A 24,261-nucleotide genomic window follows, 5' to 3' on the forward strand; every position below is an offset into this window, starting at 1 on the left:
GATGATTGGCTTACAAAGAATGTCTCTAAATAAAGAAGGCATTGGTTTCAATGGAATTGAAAATAAAAAGAAAAAGAATTCTTACATGGGATATTTCTCGAAAGAATCCAAAGACTATACTTGCACTTCTTCTAATGCCTGCACAAACACCATATGCTATCAATGCAAGAAAAAGGGGCATATAAAGTTTGAATATCCATTTAAGAGGAAAGGTGTTAAAACCAAGCAAGTATGGAAAATAAAAGAAACCTTCCTTCAAAAATCCTCCGGACCCAAGAAAATATGGGTGCCAAAAATGAAATAGTGACTTCACACATATATAAAATAGTAAATGACATTGTTGGCCAAAATCTTAGGATGATTTTTTTTCAAGGCATAACTTAAGGAAATATATAGAAAATATCAATTCTGAGCTTATTATATAAGCACCTTGATGTTATATGTTACATGCTTACTTGCTTATGTTATGTGCCGATATGCTATATGCTACATAAGTATGACTTGACTTGACTTGACTTATATTGATAATTTATGGCTCATTATATTGCAAACTTGAGCATGAGCATGAATCTTGATATAAAGTAAATTTTTGACTATGCATGCTATTATGAATCAAGTGGATAAATTTGTCTTGTGTTGCTCTTTATGTTGGTATCCATAAGCTATGAATGATATTTTTTATATCCATGAACTATACATTATGTGATATTAAGCTTTGGTATCTATAAAAAAGTATTTTTTGGTATCACATGTTAAAAGTTTCATCTAAAAACTCACTTGGTATCACAAAGTCAAATTATTTATGAGCATGATATTGGTATTTGATGAGTGTGTTCATGAGAACATACAGGATATGAATCAATATATGAAGCATGAATAATAAACTTAAAAGCATAATTGGTATCAAATCTGAATGTATTGAATTCAGGGGGAGTGTCATGAATCATTAATCAATTGATATAATGAATTAAATTTTAAATTTCAATTAGTATCAGCTGGTATCATCAAATTAATAAATGCTGTGAGCTACACACTGCACATGCTATATTGAAAAACAATAACTTGAGTGTGTACATATGTTTGGAATACATGGTTATTGATATGCTTAAAATGATTTGTATTTGATCATTTCTTTTCTTTTTGATTGATGTCAAAAGGGGGAGAAGTTGTGAAGCAAAAGTTGAGCTTAATTGAGCATAAGCATGATTGATTGATAAGATAAAGCTTATTGAAAGGGGGAGCCTTTTTAAGGCTTACTCACATTTTTGCTCCTTATTTGTCATCATAAAAAAGGGGGAGATTGTTGGCCTTACAAGGTTTAAAACCTTGTTATCTTATTTTGATGCTAACAAACAAGTGAAATTTAATGTATTTGTGTGAGTAATGATGTTTCAGGGCTCATATATGAGAAAGCAAAGGTCAAAGTGCTTAAGAGGATCAAATGAAGCTTAAAAGAGTTCAAGTATGGATTTAAAGATGATATATTAAACCTTGAAGAATATGAAGACATGAATGAGTTGTTGAAAGCCAAGGCATATTAAAGTCCAAAGATCCAAAGAAACGCAAAGTGATAAAGCTCAAAGAATATGAAAGCTTGAAGCTTGAAGAAACAAAACATGAAGACTCAAGAACCTAAAATGAGAAAAGTTTTAGAAGTTTTCATGTAAGTACTTTAAATGTTTAAAATATCGTTTGCAATATTTTGAAACTCTTAGGTTAACGTCTTGGACCTAAATACCTTTTAAAATATCTGTAAAATAATTTTATAAAGTCAAAAATTATTTTAGAAGGGTTAGAATCATTTTTGGAATAAAAAGCACCAAAAAGGGTTTTTCTGTTTGCTGTTAGTTTTTATACAGCCGTATTCAGGTGTATTTTCACTATCAAAACTTCATTATTTTAAATAGTGATGAACATAAAAGTTTTAGGATTTTCTCTTAACTATCTTTTGACACCAAGGAAACCTAATTTGGAGTTATACATAAAAAGTTATGACTAAAACACTGAAGCAGGGTCACTGCTGTCAGTCAGTTGAACACTATTCACGGAGGGATTTCAGATGACTGAACAGATGACTTCAGATGACTGAAGATTAAGTTCAGTTGATTGAAGATTTTCTAGAAAGAATATACAGCAGGTAGTAGCAGTTCAGATGACTGAACTTGTAACTTCAGTCAACTGAACATTGTTCAACGGGCAAAAATTTTTTTTCTCATGTTTTAAAATATAGCCGTTTGAGCTCTAAACTTTCTAAAATTTTGGGAAACTCTCTAAGGAAACTTTTGCAACATGGAAACAAGTTTGAAAGCCTATAAATACATGGTTTTGCAAATCAAAACTCATTCAAGAATTGAAAAATCTATTTGTAAAGCTGAAAACACTCTTGTTCTTCCAAAAGCTCTCTTGCTCACCAATTGCAAATCTATTTTGCTGAAAAATTCTGAAGTGCTAATTGTAGACACCCTATTTTTGCCCTAGCCAAATAGAACAAGTGGTTCCCTCTTATTATTTTCTTATTTTTATCATTATTATTATTATTATTATTATTATTTTCCTATATTATTAGTACTTTACTATTATTTTGCTAGTATTTTTATTATCATTATTATTATTATTTTTCATTTTTATTATTATTACTAGTACTTTTATTATCTTTATTTTATTTTTACTTTACTATAATTATTTTTATTTTTCATTTATTTTATTGTTTTTGATATATTATTATTATTATTATTATTATTACTATTTATTACTATTATTATTATTATTATTATTATTATTATTATTATTATTATTATTAGCATGAGTATCTTATTTTAGCTATTATTATTCTTATTATTTTTAGTAATGTTATCATTATTATTATTTATTACTTTTAATATTAGTATTATTACTTTATTAATAATATTATTATTATTATTATTTTACCAATAGTATCTTAATTTTTATTTTTACTATAATTGTTTATTATTATTTACTATTAGTAGTAGTATTATTATTATTATTATCTTATGGATACTTATATTATTATGATTATTATTATTATTATTATTATTATTATTATTATTTCCTTTTTCATTATTACCATAAGAATAAAAGCATAAAAAAAGAGAAAAAGAAAAATAAAATCAAAAAAGGAAATTCTTTCTAGGGTTTTCAAAAAAATTCTTTTATAAGAGGAGAGGCCAAGCACACAGGGGGGGAGCGCAGCCGAGCAAAAAAAAAAAAACAGAAAATTCTCCTGCTTCTACTTTTTCTTCTTCTTCTTCCCGAAACAGCAAACCAGCCACCTTGCTCTACCGCCACTCCGTGAACCATCACCGCCGGACTTCATCAACACCTCACAAGAGCCACTCTGCTGCTGTTGCTGTTTTCCCCGAGCATCAGGATTCTCCAGACTCCCGCAACCACTCCAGCCTCCACGGCTAGCGGCAACGACAGGCAGGAACAGCAAACAGCATCCATGCAACACGAGAATACCCAGTGAGCCCCCCTGCCTCCTGTTTCTGTTGCCAACTGTTGTACACACACACAGCACACACAGAAACGCACACACACAGCACACACAAACTGCACACACACAGCACACACACACACATAGAAACGCACACACGCAGCACACACACAGAGAAACGCACACACACAGCACACACACACAGCACACACAGAAACGCACACACACAGGACACACATACTGCATACACACATTGTACACGGACAGAGCACACACACTGTCACACACATGAATTTTGTTTTATTTTTATTTACTTGTTTATTTATTTATTTTACATCTTTATTTGTTTTGGAATGTTTGAGACACTAACATTGTTGCTTACTTTTGCAGGCACATATATATGTCTATATATATATATACATGTACATGTAAAGTTTAATTTCTTTTTAAATTGGGTTTATATATATACGTATATTAGTTCTATTTTAAGTCTTAAAGCTCAAGTTTTTATTTTTATTTATTTTTTCTCTTTTCTCTTATTTGCATGTGGGTATGTAGTAAAATAATATCTATTGTGGTATTTAGTGTGTGTATATTAATATAATACTTGTTGTAGCTTTTAGTTAAATATTTGCATATAGGCTATGTGTATATATGTATATTAATACATTATTTGCTGTAATATTTAGTTAATGTTTATATCTAGGCTATGTATGTGTGTATGTTGATATAATATTTGTTGTAGTATTTAGTTAATATTATTATTATTATTATTATTATTAGTTTTGGTTTGTCCTAATATCTAATGTCTTGATTTTTTTTTTTTTTTTTTTTTTTTTTGCGTATGCAGGTACATAGGTTTTTATAATTTTTATAGTCATTTTAATTTTTGATACGCAGGGTAAGTTTTGATTGTATTATTCATATAAGTTAATTTTCTTGAGTGCGGAATTTTTATAGTTGGAACTTGTTTAGATATTTAAAGTTTAATTTCATTTTATTCGTTGGATTGTTAATATTATTGTTGCATGTTTAATACGTAGCTAGAATAGTTATTGTAATTATTTACTTAATCCATATGTTTAGGGCTATTTAGGGTTTTCATTGTTGATGTATGTTCAATTTTAATTACTTAGGGTTTTCTTTATGTGTTATCTATACTCATATTAATATTTTCTGATATTTAGTATTCGTATTCTGATATTTTATCATGTTTACATATAAAGGTATCAATCATTATGGTAACTTTAGTGTTTTGGTATATATTTTGCTTAGTATGATATTGTATATAATATTATGGTATAATTATTATTTAGCTTCACTTATTAAGGTTTTTTTTTTTATAGATGGTATTACCTTGTATAGTATCTTGAGTGTTTTAATATATATATATGTATATATATATATATATATATATGTACATATGGTATTTTATTGCCTGTTTTGAAAGTTATAATATTTTAATAGATATGCTTATTATCATTACTATTTTTATATGCATTGTGATAATTTAATATTTTAACTTATTATCTTATTAATATATAGTAAAACCTCCCATACTAGTATTTTCCTATAAAAATTTTATATACAATTTCAAAATTTGGGAGCATATTTTCTTAGATATTTTATTGATTTTTATTATCCCTATGATTTTATTGCGGGGGTATGAGCCTTCGGGCATCACGTACTTTAAGTTCTGAGGGAATATATGTATATATATTATATTATACTATATTTATTTATTTATATTTTATAAATTCATAAAAAGGAGTAATTTAAAGACTTATTAGATTAACTTAGGGATAATTTCAAATTAATTAGGTACCGTTCGTAAGAGCGGGCGCGTAGGGGGTGCTTGTACCTTCCCCTCGTGTAATCGAACTCCCGAGCCTAACTCTGGTAACATAGACCCATTCTACCCCTAACGAGGTAGTAATCATGTGTTCTAACCACACTAAAATTTTAGTGGCGACTCCGACCTTTTTCATGATTTTTCCATGAAAATATTAAAATGATTTTAATTTTGCCGCCTGGGTCACACGCGCTCTGGGACGTCGCGACAGCCTGGCGACTCCGCTGGGGACATTAGAGAGTCGAGCCATTAATTAATTAGAAATTATCCCAAGTTCAAATTTAATAAATCTTTTAATTACTCCTTATTTTTTGAATATTGTAATTTGTAAATAACTTTGATTAATTGTAGATATTTTACTTCCATAATTTGTGAATAACCTTAATTAATTAAAAAATATTTTGTTTCCTAATTTTTTGAATATTAATAGTAGATATTCTATTTCCAAATATTCTGAATAAGCATATTAGTCGTAGATATTTTGAATAAGCATATTAATTATAAATATTTTGTATACTAATCGTAAATATTTTGTTTCCTTATTCTTTTGTTTCCAAATTTTTTGTGAATAAACATATTAATTGCATATATTGTGTTTCCTTATCTTTTGAATATATATATATATATATATATATATATATATATTAATGGTAGATATCTTGTTTCCATATTATTTATAGTATGTGAATAAATGTGGGGATAGCGGGATTAGGTTAAATTTAAATTCACACACTTTCACGCTCTATACCCGAGCTTTCCTTACTAGGATTAGATAGGAGTGTAATAGCGTCAGTCCCTTCGTGGCAGAGCTTGATGGGACCCGCGAACCACTCCACTTAGTACGGATTTTATTCGGACCCCAATGGGGGAGGATGGAATTCCAAACTGGGGACCTTTTGTCAATAGGGTTAGAGCCTACTCACACATACTTGTATATAGTTTTCCTTAACTAGGATAGTGCCATGACGAACCCTGTATATACATACCTACCCTGGGTTGGGACATCCTTATCCCCATACCGTTTATTGTATATATGTTGTGAAATACTTTGTATTATATCATGCATTTGACATACATTTAGACATACATACTACTTAGTTAGTATTCTGAAAAAGCTCAATAATGAGATCATGACCCATCCTTTCAAAAAAATAAAAATAAAGCACTTGGGTCAAGTATTTTAAAATATGGGTCGGCCCAACTCTTTTCAAATAACTTGGGCCCAATTCTCTAAAAACAAACCTAGACCCGACATTTTCCTAAATAAAAACTCGGCCCAGACATGATTTTCAAAAAGGGTCAAACCCAGATTTCCAAAAATAGGCTTCAACCCTATCACCTAAAAATTCGGGCCAACATTTTTTCAAGTAATCAAAGCCATAAAACAAACCTAGGCCCGATATTTTCCTAAGTAAAAATTCGGCCCAGACATGATTTTCAAAAAGGGTCAAACCCAGATTTCCAAAAATGGGCTTCAGCCTTATCACCTAAAAATTCGGGCCAACATTTTTTTCAAGTAACCCAAGCCTAATTCCTTTTCAACTAGGGCCTTAGCCCATCATGAAATAGGTTGAAGCCCATATTTTAAAATACTTGAGGCCCAAGTGCACACTAAAGTCCACAAGTCCACATTGAATGAATCCAACAGGTTGACTAGCCTGGGTCAACCCCAACCTCAGAACATAATCTGACCCTTCATAGAACATGAGGTTCATGGACCGTTAATTAGGAAAGGAATGGTTAAGGAAAGATTTGAATTGAAATCGTGGCCCATCAGTGGTCATGTTATCTTGAAATCTCTCGTTAGTGGAATTTTTCTAGAATATTGGCAAAGTAGTCATTTAGGTTACATACATTTCATTTCATACATAGTCATGCATGATGGGCTGCATGAACACCCATATCTTTGTTTGTATATATAAAGTGCAATAGTTGCATCCATGCATAAACACCTATTGCATACCCTAATCATGCATCAAAACACATTCACTCATGCATAATTGTGCATTCATGATTCTAAGAAGAAATTTTTTTGGTTTTCAGTTCCTAATCAAAGAGGTGGCTTGAGTAACATAAAGCAATAATTGAGACTACCACGCATCAGTACAATACCAGGCGAAGAGCGAGAGAAATGAGTGAACAATTGGAAAATAGAGTCCCGGGTCTAGAACAAGGATAAGAAGAAATAAATGACAAGATAAGTAAGGTTCTGGAGTTACTGATGAACAAGGGAAAGGCAGTGCATGTTGATCCTGAAGTAGATGTGGACCCCGCTCATCCCCCAGGGTTCACCCCAAATCATGGAAAAACATCAATTCCACCGCCTGGTGTCATGGGGGGTCCACCGCCAAATATGCCTCCTTTCATCCCTGCTATGCCAGCACAGGGGTTCCCAGTAGTAGGAACTCCTCCACTAGTACCTTCTGATATGGGGATCAGCAAATCTGAGGCTGAGCATCGCTGTGATGTATTAGAAGAGCGCTTAAAAGCAATGGAAGGTTCTAATACTTTTGATTCAGTGAATCTAAATGACCTTTGCTTGGTACCTAAAGTCACCCTGCCTCCAAAGTTCAAAATTCCAGACTTTGAAAAGTTTGACGGGACCCGGTGCCCTCGAACACATTTAGTGATGTACTGCCAAGCAATGGCCGCGTACTCAGATGATGAAAAACGAATGATGCATTGCTTTCAAAGCTGTTTGACTGGGTCCACTATCCGTTGGTACATTCAGCAAGATAAGGCTCGGGTCCGCACTTGGAAGGACTTGGCCAATGCCTTTGTTACTCACTACCGCCATATGACAGAAATGGCGCCTGATCGGATGATGCTACAAGAAATGGAGAAGAAATCCACCGAAACATTCAGAGAATATGCTTACAGGTGGAGAGATATGTCAATCCAAGTGGACCCCCCTGTGAGTGACCGAGAGGCTATCTCCTTGTTCGTAAGTACATTAAAAGACCCCTACCGCACGCACCTTCGGGGAGCAACTCCCCACGATTTTATGGATATTGTGGCTGCGGGAGGAAGAATTGAAGGCGATATCAAGGCAGGCCTAGTCAAGGATAATGGCTCGGAAACTGGTTTAGGCAAAAGGTGGACTAATAGGAAGAAGGAGGAAGAGGCACAAATGATACAGGGGCAGTTTAATTGGAAGAATTAGTACACCAGAGGTGGGAACCAATGGCCTAAGAGAAACTTTGGTTTTGAGCCCATGGTAAATCAAATGGCGCATACAGGCACAAGGCCCCAGATTGTTCACTCTGGTCCACCGAATCAGCAAGCACAAGATAGGAATGTGACTAGAAACTTCCAAAGGGTGGACCCCATTCCCATGACATATACCGAATTATTTCCTCAGCTGCGGGAAAGGGGGATGGTATCTGCAATCCCTGGGACGCCTGTTGCGAACCCTCCTCCACAGTGGTATGATCCTGGGGTTCGTTGTGAGTACCATGCTAACTCTCCCGGCCATACTATTGACAGATGTTGGGCCTTCAAGCATAAGGTGCAATCATTAAGAGATGCTGGATGGTTAGCATTCAACGACAAGCAACCGGGAGTCCAGGGGAATCCTTTGCCCAAACACGAGGAAGGAAGTGGTTAACATATCCAGGAGGTTCTCAAATCAATGGTTTTAGTTGTTATCCACTGAGGATAAAATGATGGAGTACCGAACTTTTGACTATCTAATCCTTTTCAGTTAATGTTCTTTTGTTTTCCATTGTTATTTGCTTTTTGTAATCCGTGGACGCCAGTGCCTCGGAATATTTTCAATATTCAATAAAATGAATTATGCATTTCGTTATATCACTTGCATCATAAGTCTAGTTGCCAAATTTTGTTTGCTTATGTTTCATGTCGGAATAGGGAAAGTAATATTGCCAGTGTTCATGAGCTAGAAAGAGATGTTAAAGGATGAAACAACCATTGAATTCAGACGTTATGAAGAAGTTTTTTAACTTTCCAAGGAATTCAACGAAGTGGCTGCATTGTTATGATAATTTCCTATCAATTAACCACTCATGTTTTGATCAAATGATGGATGGCCCTCTTTGGCCGACTAGTTATCCCTAAAAAGAACCCAAACAATGATTTACCATTTATTAACCAAATTGAGCCTAAATGTTAAACCAGCTTTTTCTTAAAAGTCAGATCATCAAAATCCAACCTGGGTTTGGGTCCCTTAGCGTTTGGCAAATCATTTGAGACAATAGTCATTACCAAAAGGATGGCAGGCCATTGTTCTACTACCCAAAAGAAAGTCAAAGAAGAAAATCCCTTGCAAACCATTTTTGAGCCTGAAAGATTCATTTCTTGATTAACCCGTCAAAGGATCACACCCCACACTGGGGCAGTTTTTAAAAGGTTGGTCCCAATTGAAGTTCAAATGAAAATGAAGTCAAGATTCCTTTATAAAAGAAAAAGTGAAAGTTACAGGAAAAGAAGGAAAAGAAGATTAAAAGGGAAAGAAAAAAAAAAAAAAAAAGCAGGAGGAAGAAGAAAGAGAATAAAAGACTTACTACATATGTGATCTTTGACCAAATTACCCTTACTGAAATTGATGATTTTGAGCCTTATGTAACTCCTTTCTTCTTTAACCCATATCCTTAGTCTACATTACGGTCCAAATGAAAGTCCTGACTAGATTGGTATACATTGTTGTCTTAAATGATTTGTCAGACTCAATGTTGGGTCTGAACTACGTAATGACCTGATCTTGAAAAGGTACGTAGGCAGCTTGTTTAAATAACAAGTTCGGTCAACATCTTGCAAAACACCTCAACTCGAACTAGGGGCATAAAACATCATTTGGGGTGGTATATTTGAGCCTTAGTTTCCCTTTTATTCTGAAAGCCTACATCCTTAAGCCTACGTTTCGTCCCAAGTCTTAAAGACCATCTTGAGATCAAAGCATGGGTTGATGGAACTGGGGCAGTTGAAGAGAATGACAGTCGTCCAGGCTAAGAAATCAACGTTATACGGCTATTGAATATTGGTATGAATTTTCTCCTATGATAGCATTGAAACATGGTAAAACATTTATTTTGTGCGGATGGCCTTTTGATTTAGCAAGTTGATGTCATAGTTGCATAATTAGTCCTCGTTCCTTGAAAAAAAAAAAAAACCCTTCTTACTCTTTAGAGCATTAAAAGAGGATAGATAGTCAAAAGGTTTCAAAATCCCTAGTAGTTTCTACAACAAGATACCTGTGGAGAAAAGAGCAGCCTAACTGAGGCAAATGTTATGTCAAGTTTCAAAGAGAATCCAACAATAGAGTCAAGATCAGTGGCAGATGAATTTAACTGGGGCAAATTTCGAGTTAAGTCTCAGTAGGTCCCATTCAAGCGCCTTCTTATCAGATTGGAATATGAAATCAGAGTCAAGATCATCTGCAGGTCCATTCAATTGGGGCAGATTTTGTGATTTTTGAGCTGAGTCAATCACTTTCATGACTGGATGAATAAAGAAGATTAAGCCAAGATCAGTTACAGATCCATTCAAATATGGCGAGTTTCATGTGGAGACCAAAGATGAGGACATTGATCACGAGTGCATTGGGGGAAAAGATTCATGCATTGTCATGCATTACCCCAAATTTTATGCATTGTCATACATTTCATGCATTACCTAGATTTCATATATTTTATGCATTCCATGCATTACCATTCATCTCATGCATTGTCATGCATTTCATGCATTATCTACATTTCATGCATTATCATCCATTGCATGCATTACCTACATTTCATGTATTACCATACATCTTTTGCATTGACATGCATTTCACGTATTACCATACATTTTATGCATTGCCTTGCATTTCACGCATTGTCATACATCTTATGCATTACCATACATCTTATGCATCGCCATGCATTTCATGCATTACCCTATATTTCACACATTACCACACATCTCATGCATTGTCATGCATTTCATGTATTACCATGCATCTTATGCATTGTCCTGCATTTCACGCATTACCATACATTTTATGTATCGCCATGCATTGCATGGATTACCTACATTCTATGTATTACCAATACATCTCATGCATCACCATTGTGCATTTCGTACATTACCCAAAAAAATAAAAACATAAAAAATAAAAAATGCATACATATGATCACAAGTTGGTAACATGCATATTAATAGCCACATATCACTGCATTATAAGTTAGCAACATGCATACATATAGCAACATATCATTGCATTCTAGCATCACAAGCAGCAATAGAGCACCCTTCACGCTTTTCTTGAGCTTTTGAATGATTATTTGACATCCTTGATGGAGAGATTCCTGTTGAGTTTAATTATGAGCTGGGGTAACTGACCCCAAGTGCACATTGATTTACTTGGAAAACTGGGGCAAGTTGACCCCAGACATACATTGATTTATTTTGAACTAGGGCAATAGATCCCAAAGACAAGGGGATTCATTCATCGACATTCGGCCTTTACCCCAAGTGCATTTTCCAAATAGAGTAACAACTTTCCAAGCTTTGCTTTCACACCTTGTTACTGGTTGAGGTGGCTCGGATCATCGTATCCTCTACGGCTCGGATTCTTACATTCGAAGCAAGCCATCATTATGTCCCATGGCTGGATCATCGTGTCCCTACGGCTCGGATTCTTACATTCGAAGCAAGCCATCATTGTGTCCCATGACTGGATCATCGTGTCCCTACGGCTCGGATTCTTACATTCGAAGCAAGCCATCATTATGTCCCATGGCTGGATCATCGTGTCCCTACGGCTCGGATTCTTACATTCGAAGCAAGCCATGATTGTGTCCCATGGCTGGATCATCGTGTCCCTACGGCTCGAATTCTTACATTCGAAGCAAGCCATCATTGTGTCCCATGGCTGGATCATCGTGTCCCTACGGCTCAGATTCTTACATTCGAAGCAAGCCATCATTGTGTCCCATGGCTGGATCATCGTGTCCCTACGGCTCGGATTCTTACATTCGAAGCAAGCCATCATTGTGTCCCATGGCTGGATCATCGTGTACCTACGACTCAGATTCTTACATTCGAAGCAAGCCATCATTGTGTCCCATGGCTGGATCATCGTGTCCCTACGGCTCGGATTCTTACATTCGAAGCAAGCCATCATTGTGTCCCATGGCTGGATCATCGTGTCCCTACGGCTCGGATTCTTACATTCGAAGCAAGCCATCATTGTGTCCCATGGCTAGATCATCGTGTCCCTACGGCTCGGATTCTTACATTCGAAGCAAGCCATCATTGTGTCCCATGGCTGGATCATCGTGTCCCTACGGCTCGGATTCTTACATTCGAAGCAAGCCATCATTGTGTCCCATGGCTGGATCATCGTATCCCTACGGCTCAGATTCTTACATTTGAAGCAAGCCATCATCGTGTCCCCTGGCTGGATCATCATATTCCTATGGCTCGGATTCTTACATTCGCAGCAAGCCATCCCTGTGTACCTCAACCTAGATTCTTACTTTCAGTGCAAATCATCTCTGGTTGGCAGAAATAAACAACTCTTGATTAACCTGAAAAGCCATAGAGAGTTGGATGGCTTGGCCAAAATAGGTATCTTTTATCTTTGCAGGCTTGTCGCTACAAAAAACGTAGGAGAGTTCCTATCGTTACATTGAAGCAACCAAGCCAACAAAGAGGGGCAGCTGTAGACACCCTATTTTTGCCCTAGCCAAATAGAACAAGTGGTTCCCTCTTATTATTTTCTTATTTTTATCATTATTATTGTTATTATTATTTTCCTATATTATTAGTACTTTACTATTATTTTGCTAGTATTTTTATTATCATTATTATTATTATTTTTCATTTTTATTATTATTACTAGTACTTTTATTATCTTTATTTTATTTTTACTTTACTATAATTATTTTTATTTTTCATTTATTTTATTGTTTTTGATATATTATTATTATTATTATTATTATTATTATTATTATTATTATTATTATTATTATTATTAGCATGAGTATCTTATTTTGGCTATTATTATTCTTATTATTTTTAGTAATGTTATCATTATTATTATTTATTACTTTTAATATTAGTATTATTACTTTATTAATAATAATAATATTATTATTGTTATTATTATTATTATTATTATTTTACCAATAGTATCTTAATTTTTATTTTTACTATAATTATTTATTATTATTTACTATTAGTAGTAGTATTATTATTATTATTATCTTACGGATACTTATATTATTATGATTATTATTATTATTATTATTATTATTATTATTATTATTATTATTTCCTTTTTCATTATTACCATAAGAATAAAAGCATAAAAAAAGAGAAAAAGAAAAATAAAATCAAAAAAGGAAATTCTTTCTAGGGTTTTCAAAAAAATTCTTTTATAAGAGGAGAGGCTAAGCACACATAGGGGGGGAGCGCAGCCGAGCAAAAAAAAAAAAACAGAAAATTCTCCTGCTTCTACTTTTTCTTCTTCTTCTTCCCGAAACAGCAAACCAGCCACCTTGCTCTGCCGCCACTCCGCGAACCATCACCGCCGGACTTCATCAACACCTCACAAGAGCCACTCTGCTGCTATTGCTGTTTTCCCCGAGCATCAGGATTCTCCAGACTCCCGCAACCACTCCAGCCTCCACGGCTAGCGGCAACGACAGGCAGGAACAGCAAACAGCATCCATGGAACACGAGAATACCCAGTGAGCCCCCCTGCCTCCTGTTTCTGTTGCCAACTGTTGTACACACACACAGCACACACAAACTGCACACACACAGCACACACACACACAGCACACACAGAAACGCACACACACAGCACACACACACAGCACACACAGAAACGCACACACACAACACACACACACTGCATACACACATTGTACACGGACAGAGCACACACACTGTCACACACATGAATTTTGTTTTATTTTTATTTACTTGTTTATTTATTTATTTTACATCTTTATTTGTTTTGGAATGTTTGAGACACTAACATTGTTGCTTACTTTTGCAGGCACATATATATGTCTATATATATATATATACATGTACATGTAAAGTTTAATTTCTTTTTAAATTGGGTTTATATATATACGTATATTAGTTCTATTTTAAGTCTTAAAGCTCAAGTTTTTATTTTTATTTTTTTTTTCTCTTTTCTCTTATTTGCATGTGGGTATGTATTAAAATAATATCTATTGTGGTATTTAGTGTGTGTATATTAATATAATACTTGTTGTAGCTTTTAGTTAAATATTTGCATATAGGCTATGTGTATATATGTATATTAATACATTATTTGCTGTAATATTTAGTTAATGTTTATATCTAGGCTATGTATGTGTGTATGTTGATATAATATTTGTTGTAGTATTTAGTTAATATTATTATTATTATTATTATTATTATTATTATTATTATTATTATTATTATTATTATTTTTGCTAGTTTTGGTTTGTCCTAATATCTAATGTCTTGATTTTGGTTTTTTTTTTCTTTGCGTATGCAGGTACATAGGTTTTTATAATTTTTATAGTCATTTTAATTTTTGATACGCAGGGTAAGTTTTGATTGTATTATTCATATAAGTTAATTTTCTTGAGTGCGGAATTTTTATAGTTGGAACTTGTCTAGATATTTAAAGTTTAATTTCATTTTATTCGTTGGATTGTTAATATTATTGTTGCATGTTTAATACGTAGCTAGAATAGTTATTGTAATTATTTACTTAATCCATATGTTTAGGGCTATTTAGGGTTTTCATTGTTGATGCATGTTCAATTTTAATTACTTAGGGTTTTCTTTATGTGTTATCTATACTCATATTAATATTTTCTGATATTTAGTATTCGTATTCTGATATTTTATCATGTTTACATATAAAGGTATCAATCATTATGGTAAGTTTAGTGTTTTGGTATATATTTTGCTTAGTATGATATTGTATATAATATTATGGTATAATTATTATTTAGCTTCACTTATTAAGGTTTTTTTTTTTTATAGATGGTATTACCTTGTATAGTATCTTGAGTATTTTAATATATATATATATATATGTACATATGGTATTTTATTGCCTGTATTGAAAGTTATAATATTTTAATAGATATGCTTATTATCATTACTATTTTTATATGCATTGTGATAATTTAATATTTTAACTTATTATCTTATTAATATATAGTAAAACCTCCCATGCTAGTATTTTCTTATAAAAATTTTATATACAATTTCAAAATTTGGGAGCGTAATTTCTTAGATATTTTATTGATTTTTATTATCCCTATGATTTTATTGCGGGGGTATGAGCCTTCGGGCATCACGTACTTTAAGTTCTGAGGGAATATATGTATATATATTATATTATATTATATTTATTTATTTATATTTTATAAATTCATAAAAAGGAGTAATTTAAAGACTTATTAGATTAACTTAGGGATAATTTCAAATTAATTAGGTACCATTCGTAAGAGCGGGCGCGTAGGGGGTGCTTGTACCTTCCCCTCGTGTAACCGAACTCCCGAGCCTAACTCTGGCAACATAGACCCATTCTACCCCTAACGAGGTAGTAATCATGTGTTCTAACCACACTAAAAGGTTAGTGGCGACTCCGACCTTTTCCATGATTTTTCCATGAAAATATTAAAATGATTTTAATTTCGCCGCCCGGGGCACACGCGCTCTGGGACGTCGCGACACTAATTATTCCTCCTTTGAATTCCTACTTCTAGTCCTCTTCTAAGAAGGATATTGGTGAATTCTACACTTGAGCTTCATTGTATTTCATATTGGTATTTTACATTCAAAGTATATAGTGCTGAAATTGTACTAACTTGCTCTTTAAGAGAGTATACTTGTATGCAAATCTTATCTTGTGTTTCTTATAGTTCTTTGACGTTCCAAGGGTCCTTTGGATCATTGGCTACGCAAGGGGACATTGCTTAGAGAGGCGGACTCTAGCCTATGTAAGGAGTGACCGAACGAGGGAATATCGTTTGGAGAATGCGGGCTCTAGCCTTAACCAAGGAGTGTTGTAATCGGCATTGTTTCACCTGTCAACGAAACTGAACTAGTGAATCCTTTGGTGGTTTGCCAAAGGCAAGGACGTAGGCTGGATATAAGCCGAACCTCGTAAAAATCTCTGTCTCATTCTCTCTTTCCCTTACTCTTTATTTTCAGTATATTTAAATTATGTGGATGGTTTAAATTTGAAAATCATATAAACTACATATATTTGGAAATCAAACAAACTTAAGGTTTAATTTTGATTTGGGTTGCGGAAACCGAAAGGGAGTACGTTGGTTACACCATATCTTGAGAAAACCTTACGGGAGTACGTTACTTGGTTAACATCCCAAAGATAAATTTACCAAGAGTTTATTTGAGTTCTAAATATTTGGAAAGAGTGATTTGATTCATCTATACAGGGCTTTACATCAGCAAACATAAATTTTCATTCATTACAGGGCTTGGTTCAAATTTGGCAAATATAAACAAACAACCATATTGAGTTGTTATATTACCAAAGTGTTGAATACTTTATATCTTGGTTTGGTTGTTTGTTGTTTGACTTGTACTTAGAATGTAAATTGATTGTTTGGTTTGAAGATTATATTTAATTGATTAGTTGTTTAGTGAAGTTGTTGTGTGATTGGTGAAATTAAACAAATAACTTAAAGAATTGGTTAAGTGTTTAAAGAAGTTAAGGATTCTTAAAAGAAGTTGAAAGAAAGTTTTAAAACCCAATTCACCCCCCCTCTTGGGAAGCTGTTCCTAATTTCACCTCTATTCTCAATTACGCGTTCTCCATTTCCATTATCTGCATCCGTCGAGCCATCTCCTGCTTATCATACTCGGCCTCTCGATGCTATCATTCCATCTTTGCATGAGCCACCGCATCCATGGATGATGATGCCGTTGGGGCGATGTATCCACTTCCAAGACCTTTCACCCAGCCCCCCGCTCGTTGCCCAAGCACCTAGGAAGTGATATCGAAATCTATCATGTTCTGACTCCCCTCTGAAACAGGTGCATCCCTCAGCTCGACCATCTGTGCCTAATTTCAATCATGACTATGATAAAAGGGAATAAGTAAGACTACAACTTTGATGTTTTGAATAAAGTAATAAACTAAATCTTTTGCTTCACTTACATGTCTGTCCTGTGCACCCTCGCACCACTCCCCCAATCGCCGTTGGTGTGTTCTCTGAACAGATCTGGCAGCGGCTCCTCTGCATTAGTCTCGGGATCACGCTACATTATCATATAAGACATCATTAGTATTATGTCATGTAATGGTAAAATAATTTTATATATAGTAATTACCTGGCGATGATTTACAAATAGCCTCGATCCATCGCAATGCGTCGTAGGGAGTTTGCTGCAGTTCGCAGCATTTGTTTCACATATGGCCTACAAGGAAGATGTAATGACGACTTATTAGCGACATCATTGTGAAAAATTAGTGATTATAATACAAACACATCACCTGATAGCGTGGGTCACGAAAATGGCAACACACCACCTCCCAATCCTCTTAGGATATCTTATCGTATGGTCGCGCTTGTGCTTCATGTCCCATTGCTCGAAAATGAGAGCGCATATTTGAGCGATAGCTCTTAAATTTATTACAAAATTGGACATCGACTACCCTCCTCACATAGTCATCCGTAAGGATGTCTATATCAAACTCCTCCTGCATATATAGGTAATACTATTACAATGTTAGACAATTGTTAACTGGCTAGTATATCAAAAGTAAAAAAACATTTAAATTAAAAACAACTTTATAGGGTTTGCGAACTTACCAAAATGCTCATGTAAAGAACCATGCGCTGCTCCCGAGTCCTGCGGCCAACTGAATGCGGTGACTGGAGCATACTGTCGGCATATAATGCTGAGCTCCCTCATCCACGCAGTGCACAATTTGTTCAGAGGGGCAGTGTATCCTAGAGGAATGTTAATCCGAATCTGCTATTTTGTCCTATCCAGGTGCTTCTTCAGCAACATGTTCTTCGCTGCACCACGGCCTGACCTGATCATGGACGTAGATGCTGAAAGTAAAGTTAATTTAAGAACAACATTATATCATACATGTGAAAATCTATCATCAACAGTTGACATGTAAATAAAGTAATCGTATCCAAACCAACACTACTCATCAAGGTCGAAAACTCACCCTGCGTGTTAGTCGCATAAGTGGTATCCATGTTTGGCTGAGGTGCCGATGGCTCAGACAATGGTGCCACCGCATCAAGACTGACGGGGTCTACCGGTCTGGAGGATGTCATATCATCCTCATGCGATGTACTCGTGTGCTTGAAAGGATTTTACCAATGTCGGCCTCCTGGTGCCATATCTGGAAATTAATAGACAAGTAAATATAAGAAATACGAATATTAGATGGATGCAGCATACATCTATTTTTAAGTTATTTACACATGTCAGATACATAATGACAAAAATAACATGCTTACCCCACTATACGTCCTCAATATCGGTATCATCCTCACTTTCTAAAGCGTTTCCCTCTTCACTACAGTACTCGAGCCCTATTTCATCTTCCCCATCAGTTTCCTCATCATCAATGAAGTGAACATTTACAGAAGGTTCAATTGTAATATCAGCAGTCCCTACATGTTCTACCGTGCTTCCATCCCTATGCAATGGTATAGGATCGGCACCTTCTTCGACAACATCTGCAGCAGATTGCGCTGTTGCACGGACAGATGGATCATCTTCTTGGAATGCAATCTCACTGGCCCTCATCTTACTATTTGTAACTTCTGTAATAGCGTATAAACTTCGGGGAGGAATCTTTTGGGCAACATGCCATTCACCCTTCAATTTGGTGTCTTTAGGGTAAAACACTTGTTTTTCCTGCATCGCAATCACGAAAGGGTCATTTTGATACCAAGTCTTACTAAAATTGACACTGGTGAAGTTGGCATCAGTGTTTATCCCAATCTTTTTATTGCCGATGTCCCACCAGGTACACTTGAATAGGTGGAGGACTCTGTTTGCTCCATAGCTAAGCTCTATAATGTCATCCAACACACCAAAGTAGTCTATTTCTTCATCTCCTTTTGTGCCTAGCACTGCAACCCCATAATTTTGGGTTCTTTTATGCAGTTTGAGGGACTTTGTATGAAATCATAACCTGTTGACAATGTAACCGCTATAGCGGTTAACTCGTTGATCTGGGCCACATGCCAACACGTACAAATCTTTACTTGCCGTTGGTTCCTTATTATAATACATGACTTTCATCTATTAAATAAATAGGAGTTTAGAAGAATAAATCGTCAATAGTGAAAACATACATTGCTTCTCACTCAAACAGTTTTTGTTACTTACATGACTCCCAAACCAATTGATAAATTCCTTCTTATGTCTTTCATCAACATTCCGTTCATTTTGGGCTAGGAGTTCAGCTTTATGTTCGCTATATGCAACAATAGTACATGTTATTGTCAAGTAAGTATATAATTATGTATATGTAAATACAATGCAAAGTAAGGAGTTTCGAACCATGCACATGATATATGGAACAGTTTCATCACAATTGTTGAGGACGTAAAAATGAGCCTTTTCTAGGTTATCCATATCAATGAAATCGTAAACTCGTGCACCGAGAGGTCGAACATTTTCTCAAAATATAGAGCTCCTAGGTTCTTCATCTTCGACATTAATAGCATGAACGTCTGCATTTCGCTCATCACGAGTGAACATTGTGTCAATATCATGTAGATACATTGAGCAAAATGCAAGACATTCAATGTTAATGTATGCCTCAATGATTGAACCTTCTGGTCATGCCTTATTGCGCACGTACCCTTTAAAAGTGGATAAGAATTTGTGCATTTTATGTAGCATTATAGACTTGTAGACACAATAAAGAAAAAAAAAATAAAAACAAGGAAATCACATGACTATTATACAAGGACTTTATACTTCACCTCTCAATAGGATACATTCAACGATATTGAACCGGTACTCCAATTATGGCCTCCCTTGGTAAATGGACAGTTAGGTGGACCATCACATCGAAGAATGCTGGAGGAAAAATTTCCTTGAGCTTGCATAGTATGATCACAATGTCATCCTCTAACCATTCAACTATGTTGACGCTCAATTTTTTTTAACACAACTGCCAAAAAAAGAATCCCAGCTCAATCAGCACCGAGCGAATATCTTCAGTCAAGTGTCCACGAAGGAAAATGGGTAGAACCCATTGTAGAAGGATGTGACAGTCATGACTTTTCATTCCTAGCATCTTCACTTCTTTCGTGTTTATGCATCGAGCTATGTTCGTCGGGGAACTTCACTGATTTCAACCATTCGAAGAATTTATTCTTCTCATCCTTCAAAAACGTGTAACAAGCTGATGGCATGAGAATTTTGTCGCCATCATAAAATAGGTGTAGCCTAGGCTGTATTCCTATCTTCCATATCTCAGTAAGCATTTTCGGTGTCCTTTGTCTTCCCGTTTATATCAAGCAATGTACCAATGACATTCTAACAAATGTTCTTTTCGATGTGCATGACATCCAAGTTGTGGCATAGTAGAAGATCTTTCCAGTATGGCAACTCGAAGAAGATGCTTCTCTTTGTCCAATTCATCTCCCACTCAGCACGTTTTCTTTTTCTTCTGGTCGGTGGTTTTTCCAAATTTCACATCTCCGATCAACCTTAGCTGGTTTAATATCTCTTCCCACTTAGCCGCTTTGGCGGCGACCTACGTTCAAATTTTCCATTGAAGCTTATGACGCCACGAGTCCTTCAAGGATGTCTAGTTCATAGAAAACGACGATGACACATAAAGCATAACTTGCGGCCATGCTTCAAGGATAAGGACCTAACATCCTTATTACATACTAGGCATGCTAAGTAACCTTTTGTGCTCCAACCTGACAGGTTGTCGTATGCGGGGAAATCATTAATTATCCACAAGACTGCAGCATGCATCTGAAATGTTGTCCCGATTTCCACATCGAATTTCTCCACTCATTTTTCCCATAATTCTTTCAACTCGTTAATTAACGGACGTAGGTAAACATCAATATCATTATCGGGGGCTCTCAGTCTGGAAATCAGCAGAGACATAAAAATGAAAGGTTCTTTCATACATCACCATGACGACATATTGTATGGCATCATCATAACTGGCCACATGCTATATGGGTTGGTCATGTTACCGAAAGGATTTAACCCAACTAAAGTCAGGCCAAGTAGGATGTTGCGAGGATCACTAGCAAACCACAGATGCATTTTATCAAATTCGGCCCAAGCTTCGGAGTCCGCAGGATGGCTAAGGGTGTTTCCATCTTGAAGACGTTTCTCTTGATGCCATCTCATATCTGTAGCAGTATTTTTGCACATATACAATCGTTGCAGCCGTGGGATTAATGGACAATATCGCAAAACATTTTTAGGGATCTTTTTACCCTTCTTCTGATTAGTTACATACCTCGGTTCACCACATTCTGGGCACTCGTTTGCATTTTCATGTTCATCATAAAAGAGTGTACAATCATACCTACAAGCATGTATTAGAGTGTAACCAAGACCCAATTCACGCATGTATGTCTTCTCCTTATAAAAAGACTTGGGAAGTGTTTCACCATCAGGCAGTGCTGCCTTAATGAGGCTTAAATGCATGTTGAATGCGCTCTGAGATAACCCATGAATTGTCCTTACATGAAGCAACTTTATCAGAAACTCTAATTTTGAGAACTTTTTATAGTTTTGATATAGGGGCACTCGTGCATCCCTCATGAGATTAGCAAATGGTTTACTGAGTCAATTCAACATACTAGGATCGCAAGGTATGGTACCCACTGAAGTAGTTTCATCACCAGTACGCGACACATTGACATCACCCATGTCCACTGCAATCCCCCTTTGCAAGTCACCTAACATTTCGATTAACCCTTCTGAACGTGTATCACCACCTACTATATTTGCCCCTCATCTTCATCGTCATCATTATCGCTCTGAACTGTGTAATCTTCACCGTGGAACACCCATCTTGTGTACCTTTTCTCCATTCAAAAGTCTAACAAATGTGAATGGACCAGATCAATGTGTTTGAATGTTATGTTTTGGCATTTCTTGCAAGGATATGTTATTCTACTAGCTTTGTCTGCACGAGGACACGCGAACTCTATGAAATCATGTACCCCTTTCATGTATTCTAGCAAAAACCTACCCCGAGCATTCATCCAACTCTTATCCATGTTCATTAATTACCCTATAATATGTTCAAGTAAATGGTGTTCATTATATTCTCATAATGTTTATCATGCATGCATCGTGAATCCTATAATCAACCATTATACTCTAAAAGGTACGGATCCTAACCCATTCAGGAATGTTGCATTTGCATTGCGATCAATCGCTCAAATTCCTTGGTCGTAGTCATTATAAATTTCGGCAGCATCTCCCCATGGCTCTCCAAATACACGAGATGGGGGAGGTAAAAATTTTTCTAGTTTTCTATCATTAACAATTTGTCATGACACCCCACTATGCACCTAGAGAACGCAAGTTGAGACGCACTTGAAATATATAATGACAATTGACAAAGCGTGAACGATGACAACAATGTAAATACAACTTCCTGAACTGTCCACATTGGACAATCCAAGAATGGTTGAAATACAAACATTACTAATCGTAAGTGAAACAAATAATTAACATGTTCAAGTGATTATTAGTCAACATAGTATGACTAATAATCAATTGAAATATAACAATTAATTTGTCTCACATGTACGATTAGGAATGCATGTATAGTAACCGTTCTTGGACGAGTCTACGCTTCAATGAATACATGAAGTTGAAAAAGAAAAGAAAAAAAACATGCAAGGGGCTACGATTTCAGGCTTTGGTTTTGAGGAATATAAGACTTATGTATGCATTGCATGTACGCATTTGTTTTTTAATAATATGTGTAAGGACAATCAATTTTATTTAATGCAACAGATGACTTAAAATGACATTTTTTTTCAAAGTGGTGTAAACTCGTTTCCTTTTTTAAGGATTATCGATATAAAATATTTAGAATGGAGAATAGATTTCATTTTTACTAAATCCAAAAAGGGAATATCGCACCAAAGTGAAATGCCAAAATACTAAAAACTAGTAGAATTGCACAAGAAATATAAATATAAATAGAGGAATAGCAAAATTTCACAAGCAATAGAACTAAACACAATAAAATTGCATTATTCCATCACCTTGAAGCAAAATACTACAATTAAATAAAATGTGAAACATGAAATAAAATATGCTTTTCCTAATTCCAAATGGAAATAGCACTAAAGCATAGCAAAAAAAAAAATGTAAAGAAATAATAGTCAATCGAGATAGTAATTTGCATTCTAAGTTAAAATAGCACCAAACATATCAAAATTGCACAAAACACTAAACAATAATATGCATATATGAATGCTTCAAGCAATATAACACATTAATACCAAAAAAAAATGGTATCCATATTAAACAATGAAAATAACAATCAGTGGTGGAGTAAGCATAACATTAGAGGAGAAAACAAAATGCATCCAATTTTTAATTTTTCTTCTTACTTGAAGCATCACCTAAATAATATCAAGAACCAAGTCCAAGTTTGCGTGGTTTCACCCTTAACAAGTGCATACGCAAAAGGAACATATTGTTAATTGCATTAGACCCTACTTGTAGGCAACAACTTACCACTATAAGACCCTTTTTAATGATAATTATCAATCCCTATAACAAGCTCATACATGACCTTATACTCCTACTTGCAAGCAATAAACAAATAATTGAGACCAACAAATAGAGACCTTCAAACTTGTTATGGTCTTTTTCCTATCATTCTTTACAAATTTAACTTTGGTCATCTGTTCTTCTTATCCTTATTATTATAATTAGAGTCATCTATACTACTTAATTCAATAGACTTAATGTA

Source organism: Malania oleifera, chromosome 7 (genome assembly GCF_029873635.1).
Source record: "Malania oleifera isolate guangnan ecotype guangnan chromosome 7, ASM2987363v1, whole genome shotgun sequence".
NCBI classification, from domain to species: Eukaryota; Viridiplantae; Streptophyta; class Magnoliopsida; order Santalales; family Ximeniaceae; genus Malania; species Malania oleifera.